A 16,406-nucleotide genomic window follows, 5' to 3' on the forward strand; every position below is an offset into this window, starting at 1 on the left:
GTTGAAATGGACATAATGTTTATGCCTCTCCCATTCATGTTGAGATCCTCACCCCAGGGATGATGGTACCAGGAGGTGCCTTTGGACCATGTGTCAGTCACCTGTTGTTGTGACAGACTAATTCATACCATCAACTTAAAGGAGGAAATGTTTATTTTGGTTCACAGTTTCAGAGGCTTCAGTTCATGGTCACTTTGCCACTGTTTCTGGGCTTGTGATGAGGTGCGCCATCAATCGATCATCCACTGATGAGGGCACAGTCCATAAGAGCCAATCGCCTTTTAAAGGTACTAACTCTAAAGACTGCAACGGGAACCAAGCCTTCAACACGTGAGCTTTTGGGGGACATTTCACATCCAGTCATAGCAGGAAGTGATTAGGTGAGGAGGGAGGCAGAGCTCCTGGGAATGGAACTGGTGCTCCTATCAAAGAAGCCCCAGAGCCAGCCTTCATCCTGCTGCCATGTGAGACACAAGGAAAAGATGCCTTCCATGAGGAACTAGCCCCTGCCAGCTCCTAGATATAGGACTTCCAGTCTCCAGAACAGTAGAAAATTAATTTCTCTTTATCAGTTGCCCAGGTTATGGTGTTTTGCATAACAGCCCAAACAGATGAAAACAAGACTGGGTCATTTGCTTTGACATTTATGAAAAGAAACTAATACACAGGAGATGGGGTCAACCTGGGAGGAGGGGCAGGCCTGGGTAATCCTGTTCCCCATTGGAGGTCTGCAGGATGTTCCCTTCTAGTGCTCTTTGGGGTTGGCTTACCAACTCCCTTTGACCCACTGACACAGCTCCTAGAGGTGACCTAGAGGGTCTACCAGGTCCTGCAGAGAGGCTGTAGCCGAGCTGTGGAGAGGCCATGGGGTGGGCTGCAACCATGTGAGCTCGCCATACAAGTGTAGGGTCCGAGGGACTGCGGGCAAGGTGCCCACCTGCCACGTAGACAAGGTTGCTCCACGCAGCCGCGGGCAGAGCAAAGACCATCCACTGACCTCAACCTCCCACTTCCCAACCTGTGCAGAGGAAGTGGAAGCGGGGCAGACCTGAATGGAAGTCCCCACTGGAGCTGACCAATAGCGTTAGAGCTTCCAGACCCTAATTAGCATAAATTTGGACCAGTAGCATTGGTGCTTCTTTCAAACCCTCATTAGCATCAGATTGGACCAATAGCAGCGAGCCTCGCATTTTGAGGGAGAGAAGTTGCAGTCGGGTCTTCTCCTGTGTGGAGGGTCTCCGGTTCCTGTTGTTGGGTGAATTCTGGTCTCAGGCTCGCTTGTCTTGGGTTGTGTATTTCATTTTTCAAATTCAGGCGACAAGGACCCTGACAGAGGAGGGAATTGTGGGTGGGCTTCTGGGTTTTCCTGCCACACTGGGGGCCGTGCCACCTGCCTCAGAGGCCGGGAGTCGCATTTCACCTCAGAACTCGTTTTCACTGTGGTGGTGGAAAGCTCTGTGTCCACCAGGTAAGTGCGGAAGCGAGGAAGCGCTGAGTCCCCCGGCGCTCCAGCTGAGACCCCACCTCGGACCCAGAAGTGGGAAGACGAGAGGGTCAGTGAACCGCCGGGCAGCGGTCCAGGCAGAATCCCGGCGGCCTGCCTAGTTGGGTCGCTGGGCTGTGCGCTCCCTTGGCCTCAGGTCTCCTGAAGCCAACAGACAGATGTGCCTTCCACTCACCAGGGTGCTGAGGTTTGGATGTGAGGGTCCCCCAAAAGCTCGCTTGGGGGATGCAGGAAGGTTTGGAGGAGAGATGATTGGGCTGCAACCTTGATGTAGTCCATTAATGAATCCCTGGTGGGGTTGATTGGAACCTGGTGTCCCTTGGGGGCGTGGCAGTGGGTGTACAGTTCCTGTCTGGGAATTGGGGTCTCTGCTCCCTGAGCGTCCTGTGAGCCGCTTCCTACTGCCATGCTCTTCTGCCACGACGTTCTGACTCACCTTGAGCCCGGGGAATGGGGGACTGAAATTGAACCTTCGGATAAACTTTTCCTTCCCTCTAGTTCTGGTCACGTCTTTTGGGCACAGCAGTGAGACAGTTGACTAAAACACAGAGTGAATTACCCAGGGCAGGTTGGGTGGGTGTGGCCAGTCAGGCATTCCCTGGGAGATGGGGTTGAATACTTTGGGGGCTGGTACATGGGATGATTTGGCCCCAGAGCCTGGGAAATGGTGGCAAGTGTGCCAGTGAACAGGGACCTTTGTCTCTATGCCTGAAGAAAACTTGGGGTTGTTGCCTTCTGGGAGAAGCCACTTCCCATTGGCTTTCACTTATCCTTAGACTACTGTCCTTGCTCTCCTCTCAGATGGAGTGTTGGTGACATCGACAGGGCTGCTGATTCAAGTTCAGACTCTGCTTGTTACTGAACTGTATGAATTTGGAGAGTCATTTTCCTCCTAGGCTATGCTTTCTTCAGGTGATATAAAAAATCCCCGAATCAGGGCTGGGGTTGTGGCTCAGCGGTAGAGTGTTCGTCTCCCATGCATGGGACCCTGGGTTCAATCCTTAGCACCTTGTAAAAAATAATTGAGTGAAACAAAAGTATTGTGTCCAACTATAAAATAAATATTTTTTTAAAAATCCTCGAATCCTTGTCTTCCCTGCTCACTGTGGAGTTAAATAAGCTGAAAAACTTCACATGTTGTGCTTGAGGCCATTCTTGGCAAGTTCTTGGTAAGTAAGAGCCATTCACATCATTGTCTTATGTGAATTTCTTTCCTTGTTTAGGTTGAGGGGTCCCTCCCACCACCATAAGAAAACACCAGGGAGCATGCTGTGGAAAACTGGGATGACTGCTAAGAAAGTAAGTTGAGGATACTGAAGATGTTTATGTTTATTCCTTCTGCCTGTTTATTTCCCTTGCAAAAAGGAGCTTGCCTCTTAGATCATTAAACCAAAGAGGAGCCAAAATCGCCTAGAGGTCCCATTACTGAGGCTCTGATGTTGCAATTCATCGTTCCCCCCCCTGGGGCTAACCACATGCTGGGACCACTGGTCTTCCCACCTACCCAGATAGAGAGCTATGACCAGGGGAAATGGGACCCCAGTGAAATCATGGGGAGGGAGCACCAACATTTTAAAAAATCACTGGGGAATAAGTAGCCAAAAGGGAAAGGATGGTAGAGTGCTCAGAGAGGCAACATGGATTGCGAGGAAGAAATGCTATGGCCTCTATGGCACGCAGAATGGTGGCCTCCAGAGAGACCTTCTCTCTGCCTCCTCTCAAACTGTGAATATGTTACCTTGTGTGGCAAAGGGGTCTTTGCAGACAAAATTAAGGATTTTGAGATGGGAAGATTATTCTAGATTGCCTAGTTGGGCTCAGTGTAATCAAATGAGTCCTTATATGGAGAACGGGAACCATAGACCAAGGAACGTGGGCAGTCTCTAGAAGCTGGAATAAGCAAGGAATGGATTCTCTTCTAGATCCTTGAAAGGAACCAGCTAATGACTTGATTTTAGCCCAGTGAGACTCCAACCTCCAGTTAATGAAGATTTATTTATAATAAAAATAGCAAATTTGCATTAAGCCACCAAGTGTGCAGTAACTGAACATAGTAGCAGGAGAAGGCCGACACAGGGGCCCAAGGTATAAAATGCCCCAGGAAGGAAGGTGTGGTTGACTGTCCAAAATCCCAGGCACACATGTGGTGGCAGAATGGACATCCCTCTGATCAGGGTAGGATGTGTAGTTTCAAAGAAAGGTGGAAATGACGGGTTGTGAAGATGAGGCTCAGGAAGAAAGGTGACACTTCAGTGACCTGGGAAAGGAATGATAAGAAGCCAGGATGGGGATGGGGCAGGCTTTCCACCTAGCTGCAGAGATGTCAGGGGGAGATAAAGAGCAAATGGGTGTTGAGAGCCACAGCCAAAGGGGCCCCAGCAAACTTCCAGCTGCCAGCAAGCTTCAGACTGCCCCAGCAACATCTAGCTGATTGGCTCCTCTGCGGTGATGTTCATTGGGCTGTTTCCCTGCCCTTCAGACTGCCAGCTGATGATTGGCTCACAGCGGCCCCAGCAACATCTAGCTGATTGGCTCCTCCACGGAGCTGCTCATTGGGTGACTTCTTTGGCTCTTCCCACGCAACCCAGCCAATCGGCCTCAAGAGGAGGAGGATTGTGGGAGGTTGAGAGGCTGGTGTGGGAGAGAGAGGCTTGTGGAAGCCGGTGGTGGCAGTTGGGCTCTGAGGGTTTTTCCCTGGAGCTGTTTGGTTTGGCGTTTGTAGTTCTAAAAATAAAGTTAGTTTCTTTTTGACAAGTGGCTCCTGATTTGTGCCAAGCCAGACTACGTCATTTGGTGGCTCGCACGGGGAGCAACTGAGGGTAAGTAAACTGCTCGCCCCTGAGGGCAGGGCGAGAGGATGGAGAGCCATTCTAAGTCTCCTCTTTTGTTTTGCTTCCTTTTTGTTTTAACTTTCCTGTCCCTGGAGATGAGTAAGAGGGAAGAAAAACCACTCACATCTGAGGAAAAACTATTTGCGTTTGAGGAACAGATAGGGAGAAAGGACGGATGCATATGTCAGGAGGATAGAAAGGCTGTTATAATGATTTTGTGTGGTTCCCTTTTTATTGGATTCTGTCTCGGTTTTGTTTGGCGTCATCTTGTTGGGTTGTATTATAGTAGAAATACGGGATCAGCAATTAGTAAAAAACAAACCGAAAGAGTGTTAAGTAAATTGTTAGAGGAAGGAAGCTTCCCAGTAAAATCAAGAGCAGTTAGGGCATACGTTGATGTAATACAAGAATATAGCCCATGGCTTTTTAAGGAGGAGTTGTTAGATATATCACAATGGAACCATCATGGTGAAGATTTAAAAAGAATAGAAAAGAACAACCCAGGGACTCTGCCAGTTGGCACATTGTCATTGTGGACGTTGGTATCTAGTTTGCTTAGTCCAAAGCCTTCAGTTCAGACAGAGGTAGAGGAAGAAGAAGACATATTGATTCAAGTAGAAGAGGAAGTCTCTCAAGTTAGTCAGACAGAGGAAAAGATTCAAGTAAAAGCTCGAGCTAGTCAGAAAGAGGAAAAGATTCAAGTAAAAGAGAAGGTCTTTCGAGATAGTGAGACAGAGGAAGGAAGTTTAGAGCAGAAAAATCTATCAGGGGAAAAGTTAAAACAGGAGACTGCTAATAAGACCCTTTTATTAGAGAGCGTAAGTGTCCAACCAACAGCACCGCCTCTACAGGAGACTGCTACTAACAGCATTCTATCACCAGAGGGCGTAAGTGTTCAACCAACAGCGCCACCTCTACAGGAGACTGCTACTAACAGCACTCTATCACCAGAGGGCATAAGTGTCCAATCAACAGCACCACCTCCATATGCTAAGAGACTCCCAACCCCCGCAGTTGATAGTTGGGATCCTGAGACAGGATCTCAAGTATGCCCTGTATTTGAGGTAGGAGGGCAGCGAACTTACCAGGGTTTAAATTTCAAATCAGTGAAGGAGCTAAAAGAGGCTGTAACAACCTATGGTCCTCAAGCACCCTTCACTGTAAGCTTGGTCGAATCCATTACCAACTTAAGCATGACGCCAGCAGATTGGGCTAGTATGTGTAAAGCTGTGCTAAATGGAGGACAATACCTGTTATGGAAGGTTGCCAATGAGGAATTTTGCAAGGAGACGGCTAGTCGAAATGCAGCAGCTGGTTATCCTCAGAGAAATCTAGATATGTTGTTAGGAAAGGGACCTTATGAGGATCGGCAGCAACAAAATGCATATGATCCTGGTGTATATTCACAAATTGCTATAGATGCAGTCAGGGCATGGAAGACTTTACAAGAACATGGAGGTTTACAAGGTCAATTATCTAAGATAATACAAGGAGCTAATGAACCTTACGCTGAATTTGTAGATAGGCTTATTCAAACAGCTACCAGAGTTTTTGGGAATACAGAACAAGCAATGCCATTTATAAAAAAACTGGCTTATGACCAAGCGAATCGTTGGTGTAGAGATATCATTAGACCATGGAAACAGGAAGATTTAAACACATATATTAAATTATGTAGAGACATTAATGAACAAGGGCAAATTGTGGCAGCTGCAGTAAAACAAGCTTTAGATGCCAGAGACATTAATGAACAAGGGCAAATTGTGGCAGCTGCAGTAAAACAGGCTTTAGATGCCAGAGACATTAATGAACAAGGGCAAATTGTGGCAGCTGCAGTAAAACAGGTTTTAGATGCCAGAGACATTAATGAACAAGGGCAAATTGTGGCAGCTGCAGTAAAACAGGCTTTAGATGCCAGGCCAAGAACATGCTACAATTGTCAACAAACAGGACATTTTAAAAGGAATTGCCCCATAGGAGGAGGGTTTAACAAAACTAGGTATCAAACAAGTAGAATACCGGGTATTTGCCCACGATGCCGTAGAGGGAGACATTGGGCTAATGAATGCCATTCTCAAACCACCATAGAGGGTACTCCATTATATTGGGCTAATGAATGCCGTCCTCAAACCACCATAGAGGGTACTCCATTATATTGGGCTAATGAATGCCGTCCTCAAACCACCATAGAGGGTACTCCATTATCAAAAAACGAACAAGGACAAGGTGTTTATCCACAATATCGTGGACAAAGGCATCGGGCTCCGTTGCCAAAAAATGGACAGGGGGCCCCAATGCTCCGGGGCCCCAAACCACAAATATACGGAGCACTGGAGGAACCCAGCAACCCCAGCAACCCCATCAGGGTAGTGCCCAGCACATCAGATCCCTCATCAGACAAACCAGAGGGAGCGTAGGGTTGGACATCTGCGCCTCCACCAAATCAGTACTAACTCCAGAGATGGGAGTTCAAATCATTCCCACAGGGGTAAAAGGACCTCTTCCCAAAGGAACAGTAGGCTTATTATTGGGACGCAGCTCTTCTACTCTAAAAGGACTTTTGATAAGTCCTGGGGTAATTGATTCCAATTATGAAGGTGAAATAAAAATTATAGCCACTTCTCCAAAGGGTATATCAGTAATTTCACCAGGAGATAGAATAGCACAGTTACTAATAATACCAAGCCTACATGATAAATTTTCCAGTCATGTTGTAGAAAGAGGTTCCAAGGGATTAGGCTCCACAGGTGTAGATTGGGCTATGCTTTCCTTAAATTTAGATTCTCGCCCCATGCTAAAACTAAATATTCAAGGACATGAATTTAATGGGCTACTGGATACAGGTGCAGACCTTAGCATCATCTCTCGTCAAGAATGGCCAAAACATTGGCCATTACAACAAGCCACTCAATCGCTTCGAGGCCTAGGAGTGGCGACTAATCCCGATAGAAGTGCAATGCTATTAGATTGGAAGGATCCTGAAGGATGTGAAGGAACTATACAGCCATATGTATTGGATCATCTTCCCGTAAATTTATGGGGACGAGATGTCTTAGATCAATTAGGTTTGACATTAACAAATAATATCAATCAAAATGCACCCACTATTATGGCTAGACAAGGTTTTAGGAAAGGAAAAAGATTAGAAAGACAAGAACAATGTATAGCAGCACCAATACAAATGGATCAAGGAACAGACAGACGTGGGTTGGATTTTCACAAAGGGCCACTGAGACAATAAAAATTACATGGAAATCAGAAAGACCAGTATGGGTTCCTCAGTGGCCCTTGACTAAAGAAAAGACACAAGTAGCCCATGATCTGGTAAAACAACAATTAGCGGAAGGACATATACAACCTTCTGTATCTCCCCATAATACTCCCATTTTTGTCATCAAAAAGAAATCTGGTAAATGGAGATTACTGCAAGATTTAAGAGCCATTAACAATGAAATGGTCATTATGGGACCTGCTCAATCGGGGATACCTCAATTGTCTGCTTTGCCAAAAACTTGGTATGTTTTAGTTCTAGATATTAAAGATTGTTTTTTTTCAATTCCAATTCATCCTGAGGATAGTCCACGTTTTGCATTTACTATCCCTGCACTAAATCATGAAGGTCCTGATCAGAGATATGAATGGAAAGTACTCCCTCAAGGGATGGCTAACAGCCCAACTATGTGTCAAATTTATGTTAACAAAGTAATCCAGCCACTTAGAAATCAAAATCCTGAACTACAAATATTTCACTATATGGATGATGTGTTATTGGCACACAAAGCTAAAAACACATTGCTAGAATGTTATGCCACACTTACAAACTTATTAAAAAATTATAATCTAGAGATAGCAATAGATAAAGTACAATTAAATTTTCCAATTAATTATTTAGGAGTTCTATTATCCTCAACCATGGTCCGTCCACCAAAAATTCAAATACGAGTAGATCAACTCAAATCACTTAATGACTTTCAAAAGTTATTAGGAGACATAAATTGGATAAGGCCTTATCTAGGTATTCCAACAGGAGAATTGGGACCTTTATTTGATATCCTAAAAGGTCCATCAGATCCAAATTCACCCCGAATGTTAACGCCTGAAGCAAGAAAGGCATTAAAAATCATTGAAACATATATGGAAAATATGCATTTGGATAGAATTGATATAAGTTTGCCTTTATTATTTATTGTACTACCAACAAAAAATATTCCTACAGGAGTATTTTGGCAAGAAGGTCCATTATTATGGATACATTTATCTTATTCTCCTAACACTATTCTTACTAGATATCCTGAGGCTGTAGGACAATTAATACTCAAAGGAATAAAAACAGCAAAGGCAGTGTTTGGAATTTCTCCCCATAAAATTATTACTCCATATACTATGAATCAAATTGATGAATTAGCTAATGAGTTAAATACTTGGGCAATAATAATGTGCAAATCTAATGTTTCATTTGATAACCACTTACCATCTAATCCTTTATTGTCTTTTTGGTCATTGCATCCTGTAATTTTTCCAAAAATGACAAGAAAAACACCTATCATGAATGCTCCAAATATATTCACTGATGGGTCAAATAATGGTACAGCAGCAATAGTTACACCTGATCAAACTTTTACATTTTTAGTACCCAAACAATCAGCTCAAAAGGTAGAGCTTAATGCAGTATTACAAACTTTTGTGATGTTTAAAGATTCTGTATTTAATTTATTTTCTGATAGTCAGTATATAGTTAATGCTATAGTATCCCTTGAAGATGCTGGTAGAATTTCCCCTTCTTCTACTGTTTTCTCTTTGTTTTCCACTATACAAAGTTTAATCTGGGACAGAAAAGATCCATTCTTTATAGGACATATCAGGGCACATACAGGATTGCCTGGAGCCCTTAGTTTGGGCAATGATTTAGCAGATAAAACTACACGTGACATACATATTTTCTCTATACTAGAAGAAGCTATAAATTTTCATGAAAGATTCCATGTCAATGCTAATACTTTACAAAAGCGTTTTAAAATAACTAAGGAACAAGCTAGACAAATAATAAAACAATGTCAAAATTGTGTGACCTTTTTACCACAAGTTAATCTTGGAGTCAATCCTAGAGGATTGATGTCTAACCATATTTGGCAGATGGACGTCACACACTTGCCAGAATTTGGAAAATTAAAATATTTGCATGTTACAGTTGATACTTCTTCTGGATTTTTGATGGGCTCCCTTCATGCCGGCGAAAAAACTAAAGATGTTATAGCTCATTGCTTACAAAATTTTGCCACTGTGGGCATTCCAAAACAGTTAAAAACAGATAATGCCCCTGGTTATACGTCTACTTCTTTTAAACAATTTTGCTCATCATTTGGCATTACTCATATAACAGGAATCCCATACAATCCACAGGGACAAGGCATAGTTGAAAGAGCTCATCAAACTATTAAAATGTACTTATTAAAGCAAAAAGACGGAATTGGGAAGGGGTATATATTCCCCAAAGATAAACTTAAAATAACCCTTTTTACTCTAAACTTTTTAAATTTGGATTCATCAGGACTTAGTGCTGCAGAAAGGCATATGTGTCCAAAAAATGTACATAAGCCCAAGGTACTTTGGAAAGATATTCTAACAGGACAATGGAAGGGTCCTGACCCAGTAATTGTCTGGAATCGGGGGTCTGTTTGTGTGTTTCCACAGGAAGAACAGCAGCCGATTTGGATTCCAGAGAGATTAACCAAGGTTCTGACCCAGAACAGCAGCCGATTTGGATTCCAGAGAGATTAACCAAGGTTCTGACCCAGTGATTGTCTGGAGTCGGGGGCCTGTTTGTGTGTTTCCACAGGGAGAACAGCAGCTGATTTGGATTCCGGAGAGATTAACTAAAATCCTGACCCAGTGATTGTCTGGAGTCGGGGGTCTGTTTTTGTGTTTCCACAGGGAGAACAGCAGCCGATTTGGATTCCAGAGAGATTAACTAAAGCGATTTCTACAGACCAAAAAGAAGATGATTTAGCTAAAATCCATAATAGCTGATATCCAAAACTCCAATTTGGCTATCCTTACATCTGCGACAGAACCAGGATGCTTTTTTCAATATCTATTTTATTATTGCCCTTTCCCATATCATGAAGTTCTATTTTATTTTTTTTGAGCTCATACAGACCTAGGTTAATGTTTTGCTGATCAGTTCTATTTTTTTTTGACTATAGAGTTTTTAAACATTGCAATAGAGATTTTACCTGTAAAAAGTTATAAGGCCTTTACTATTATGTTATGTGTTGTATGTATTATATTATGTGTGCACACTTGTGTTTTGTGTTATATGTTTGAATGTACGTATGTCCAATGTACGTATTTCCATATATCATATATGATGAGCGCTCATGAAAAGATGGATCCAAATATTTTTTTTTATTCACGTGATTTAAATGGTTTAATTTAAATTGGGTAAATAACTGTTAAGAATTGTTTTAATATGTAAACAAAAAAGGAGGTTAACAGATCTGTTTGTTTACTCTCACCTTTCGTTTTCATTATATTTAATAATTCTCTTCACTATAATGTAAATTGTTAAGAAAATTGTTTTCTTTTAGTGCCTTCTGAAATGTTACCTAATTTTTTCTTTAGCCATTATTGCCAGAATTTCTATCTTCATCCCAGTGCCGATGAAGATAATATAAATTGTTAAGAAAATTGTTTTCTTTTAGTGTCTTCTGGAATGTTACCTAATTTTTTCTTTAGTCATTATAGCCAGAATTCCTATCTTCATCCCTGTGCCGGTGAAGACAAAGATAAAACTAATCTACAGTTTCTGCAATAGCCATCACTGAACTGCTTACAGAACTTGCACTGAACTGCTTACAGAACTATGTGTCACTTGTATGCATTGTGAACTATCTGTTGGTGCAGCGACTTGTGGTAGTGTTGGGGTATTTTTGCTGATGATATCATCGGTGGTACAATTTTCCCAAAAGGAGCCGTCAATTGACTTGGTATATCTTCCTCCCTTCTGCTTGTCATGATCATTCAGCTAAAATTTGGGGGTCAACAGAGGTGAGGCAAAGAACCTCACCCCCCCCCCCGCTGAGACCTCTCCACAGGTGTGGCTGTATACTGGACCGGTAGTCAATGACGGGTATCCAATTACAATGGTACCAACCTAAGACAGGAGGCTGACGCCCTGAGGTCAGCTCATCTGAAGACGGGTAAGGACCATATGTAGTATTGGACAACCTAAGGCAGGCACGGTCCCTAAGCCACATGCTTGTTGTTTAAACAGAGAGGGGGAGATGTTGAGAGCCACAGCCAAAGGGGCCCCAGCAAACTTCCAGCTGCCAGCAAGCTTCAGACTGCCCCAGCAACATCTAGCTGATTGGCTCCTCTGCGGTGATGTTCATTGGGCTGTTTCCCTGCCCTTCAGACTGCCAGCTGATGATTGGCTCACAGCAGCCCCAGCAACATCTAGCTGAATGGCTCCTCCTCGGAGCTGCTCATTGGGTGACTTCTTTGGCTCTGCCCACGCAACCCAGCCAATCGGCCTCAAGAGGAGGAGGATTGTGGGAGGTTGAGAGGCTGGTGTGGGAGAGAGAGGCTTGTGGAAATTCCTAGATGCTGCCCAGGCTGTATAAGTAGATAGGCAGTAGCCAGTAACAGGGCACTTGGGAAGCTGTTGGCCGTACCAGCTGGACATTTCTGAAGGCTGCCAACATGAAGCAGGCCAAGTCACTGGCTAGGGTGGGGTGTTGAGTCTAAGACAGAACTGGAATATAAAATAGGTGACCAAGAACTGTAGTAAAACAGCAGTTAAAAAGGTGAGAATCCAGGGTGATACTGTTTTGGGGGAATAAGATACAAATCTAGGTACCAAAATAGGTTCCAGAGAAGGGGAGGAAGAGCAGCCTTGGCCTTGGGAGGCTGAGGCCAGACATCAGGATGCTGACTTGGAGGGGTTAGCTCTCTTGATACCATTAGGTGTGGCCTTGGCAGGAGGGGAACAAACAGAGCAGCAGAGCTTGGGGTCAGCAGGACCCACTGTGGACAATAGAAACAGGGTCAAGGGCTGGGGTTGTGGCTCAGTGGTAGAGCGCTTGCCTAGCATGTGTGTGGCACTATGTTCAATCCCCAGCACCACATAAAAATAAACAAATACATAAAGGTATTATGTCCATCTACAGCTAAAAAATATTTTTTAAAAAAGGAACAGGGTCAAGATATTGGAGTAGGCAGTAAGAGCAAAGCATAAATAACCAAGGGTGAAGCTCTTCCCCATTACTCTTCCCACATTCCCAGTTGAGCCCCCTAATCTATAAGAATGGAGCAGATTAGAAGGTCAAAGTGAGGAGGAGGGAAGGTGGGTGGGTGAATGCCACCAAAGGAAAGCCATCTACTTCTCTGACGACCTTGTTTCAAGGTGAGGATGCTTGCCCAGAGTCCTGATGCTACTAAGTGGCAGAGGCAGAAATGGCTCCGGGTCTCTGCACTGCCTGTCTTGGGCTGTTTCCCCTGCATGGTAGCCAGCTCTTCGACAAGGCCAGGGCATGATTTGCACTTGGCCTGGGCCCACATGTGAATAGTTTACAAGTGAAAAGCAATCTTGGCTCTCCTTCAGCAGGGAACATTATATTTATTTGAATACTTGAGAACTGGACACCAGGTTTCGTAAAGCTGTTGCCTTTGCTGTATTGGCTGAGGGTCAGTGGGAGTGGAGATGAGGTGGGAAAGGACTGGCAATAGAGCCAACAGGTCCTGTGGAGATTTGCCTTCTGCATTTTCTCTCTGTTTTAATTCAAATGAAATGTCCTCCCATGGAATATTCTGTGATGAAAACCTCTCCAAAGTAGAAATCATTCACTCTCCATTATCACAGATGGTAGAGTGAGATGCAAAAATAAATCAATCTGCAAACCAATATTTGTTGAGGAGCTGTTGTTCTGAATGGGGTCACAGCTAGCTCACATTTGGTACTATTGTCAATCACACACTCCAGGTCCCATCTTGAGAAATTCTGTTGAGATAGGTTTGCATGGGGCCCCTTGGGCCTCCAATGGCCTTTCTGATGCACATTAAAGATTGAGACCAGAACTATACCCCCGCTACCAGTCACCTGGAAACCTTCGGGGGCAGGAATCGGGATGGAGTAGTCTAAGGGGCGCAGAAGAGTTTGCGGCACAGCTACTGACTAATTCTCTGTTGCTTCTCAAAGTCGGGCTGGGGCCTTACAGGGACCTCGGGATGGCTTAGGGAGCTTCTTTCTTCTACCCAAGCCACCATGTATGGAAGCTGCCTTTTGGAGAAAGAAGCGGGCATGTATCTGGGCACTATCAGAAGCCCGGGAGGAGGCAGCACCGCGGGGGTGGGCAGCACTGGGAGCGGTGGAAGTCCGCTGCCAGCCTCCAACTTCGCTGCTGCCCCAGCTTACCCGCACTATATGGGGTATCCTCATATGACCAACATGGATCCTCATGGGCCATCACTGGGGACATGGAGTTCACCCTACAGTCCCCCGCGGGAAGACTGGAGCGCGTACCCAGGGCCGTCCAGTACAATGGGCACAGTGCCCATGAACGACATGACCTCGAGCCCTGCTGCTTTTGGCTCGCCCGACTACAGCAGCCTGGGCCCCGCTGGCGGTGGAAGCAGCGGCGGTGGCCTGCCAGCCTCAGCCAGCGGGTCACTGGTCCCCATTGACTCCGGCACCGCCAGTTCCTCCAGCAGGAGCCGCCACAGCCCCTATGCATGGATGCGCAAAACTGTGCAGGTGACCGGGAAAACCAGGACAAAAGAAAAGTATCGTGTGGTTTATACAGATCATCAAAGGCTGGAGTTGGAAAAGGAATTCCACTGCAATAGATACATCACCATCCGGAGAAAGTCAGAGCTGGCAGTTAACCTGGACCTTTCTGAGAGACAGGTGAAAATCTGGTTTCAGAATCGCAGAGCCAAGGAGAGAAAGATGATCAAAAAGAAAATCTCCCAGTTTGAGAACAGTGGAGGCTCAGTACAAAGTGACTCTGGCTCCATCAGCCCTGGGGAACTGCCTAACACTTTTTTCACTACCCCATCTGCAGTTCGTGGATTTCAGCCTATTGAGATACAGCAGATCATAGTTTCTGAATGAAAGAAAGGCAAAAAGAAATGGAAAGTGTCCTTTCTTTATCAGCATCTGTTTGGTCTATAAGATGTCAGCAGGGTAGTTGAGACAGGTGTAATTCCTTATAAATCAGTATTTTGAACAAGTGGACACACAATGGATTAGAGATTATTCAGAGGACTTTTAGAAACTATTACCAGAAAACTCCTCTTATGTGTTGTGCTATTTGTCAAGTTACTCAGGAAGCTTAGTGGTAAGCTATATAATCAAAAAGTTAGAATCATAAGCCTTTGCAACTCTGTTCAAAATTTCAGAAACTTGCTTATGAACAGAATATATAATACAGTTCTGCCAGGAGGCACATTTTTGTATTTTGTATTGTGTTTGTTATTTGATGCTGAGTGTGTTCTTTTATGCTATTTTAGGGGGTGGGAAGATAGTAAGCAGAAATTTATCTATCCTTAGATACCTTTTTAAGTGTATAATTCAGAAGCTAACAGAGTTGTCATAACCGTACAAGATAACTGTTTCAAAAATTGTCAAGAGGTGACTCTGAATCCATCTCACTAGCTAATAAAAATAGCAAATAAAAAAGACCATTTAGTCCCTCAAAAAAAAAAAAAGATTGAGACCAACAATGGTAAGATTTTTGTCTATGACAATGTCACTTTTGGGGGTTTAATCATCTTTGGCTCTACAGCATTCTAGCTTGCTGAAATTGCACAGAGGCAAGAATGAGACACCAGTGAGCCTAGCAGGCTGCCCAGAGTTTGCACACTGCTTGCTAAGTCTCTGCTTGGCTCTGCCTCATTAAGGGTCTGGAGTTATGCTTCATTTTTTGGAGAAATGATATGCTGGCATAGAATTCATGAATCTGAGCATGTGAATGTTTCCCTTGACAGTGTTAAAAGCCTATCACCTAAGTCTTTCCAAGTTCTCTCTCGCTTATGTGCCACATGTGGGCTGCACTTCCAGAATAAGTCATCCTCTCTTTGAACATGTGATTCCCATTAGCCCGCTGGATTCCTCTGATGGGGTTGCTCTGGGCGGTAAATGAACCTCCCTCCTCTTGTTTTACCTGCTTGGCGTAGGGGAAAGGAGCAGGCACAGCTTTTGCTCTCTGATGATGGTGGACTATTTCCAGATGCTAAGTGTGTAATCCCTTTGGTTCTGCTGTGCCTGCCAAGTGAGAGCATAACAACTGCGTTACAGAACAGAACAGAGAGTAAAACAAAAGTGTGACAGGACAATTCTCTGAGCAGGCTGTGCTCAAGGAAAATGAGCACAATGTCATTAGCGTGCATGCCAGCCCAATCTTCCCCCTGTATGTGTTTTAAAAGAATTCTGAATGGGAAAATCATTGAGGGGAAAGGTAAGTTATGGCTTGATAGTGCAAAAAATATCTATGTGTTTCTCTAGCTCCAAAGCAAGGAGGCCGGATTTCTTTGAAAATTGTTGCTCAGTGAATAGGCAAGCATTTCCCCCAGAGGTGGTGGGGCAGAACTTAACAATGCCCTGTCTTCTGTCTCTGCCTTCCTGCTGTTGCCTCCATGGGGGAAGCTTTCTGGAAAGTGGGAGGTGATGCGTCACATGCAGAGAGGTGTGGGGGAGAGAAGTGAGCATCTCGTGCTGTGTGTAATGGAGTCATTTCATCTCAACTATGGATGGTCTAGGAATCCTTCAAGGTATCCTGAGCCCAGCACTCTGCCTCACTCTGAAAGTTGGCCACTTGGCGGACTTCTCTGCTTTTGGGCTCTACCTTTCCAAAGGACCTTTAAGGGTAGCTCATGGATTGCCACCTGCATTCCAGCCTGTCGCCTGCCTCGTCACATTTCCCTCCAACTCTCCCTGCCACTGTTGATCTGTTTGTTCCTGGCTCTTGGTCAGGTTCAGCCCCAACCCTTCAGGCTCTGGTGATATCCCCAATACTGCTTGTTTGGCCTCCTTTTTACACTACCCTGTAACTAGTGAATGCTTGATCCGCATG

The 16,406-nt window shown here is 44.5% G+C and overlaps 1 long non-coding RNA gene and 1 pseudogene across 1 annotated transcript in view; both read left to right on the forward strand.

Annotated features, from left to right (window-relative positions):
- Positions 1-225: 225 nt before the first annotated feature.
- LOC144372392 (uncharacterized) overlaps positions 226-16,406 on the forward strand; it is a 54,386-nt gene continuing 38,205 nt past the window's right edge. The window contains exons 1-2 of the long non-coding RNA XR_013432421.1: positions 226-287; positions 2,728-2,803. This is a non-coding gene — a long non-coding RNA (uncharacterized LOC144372392). The remainder of the gene's footprint in view (positions 288-2,727; positions 2,804-16,406) is intronic.
- On the forward strand, positions 12,000-14,529 carry LOC144372389 (homeobox protein CDX-4 pseudogene; annotated as a pseudogene).

The sequence above is a fragment of the Ictidomys tridecemlineatus genome, unplaced genomic scaffold (genome assembly GCF_052094955.1).
Source record: "Ictidomys tridecemlineatus isolate mIctTri1 unplaced genomic scaffold, mIctTri1.hap1 Scaffold_100, whole genome shotgun sequence".
Lineage (NCBI taxonomy): Eukaryota > Metazoa > Chordata > Mammalia > Rodentia > Sciuridae > Ictidomys > Ictidomys tridecemlineatus.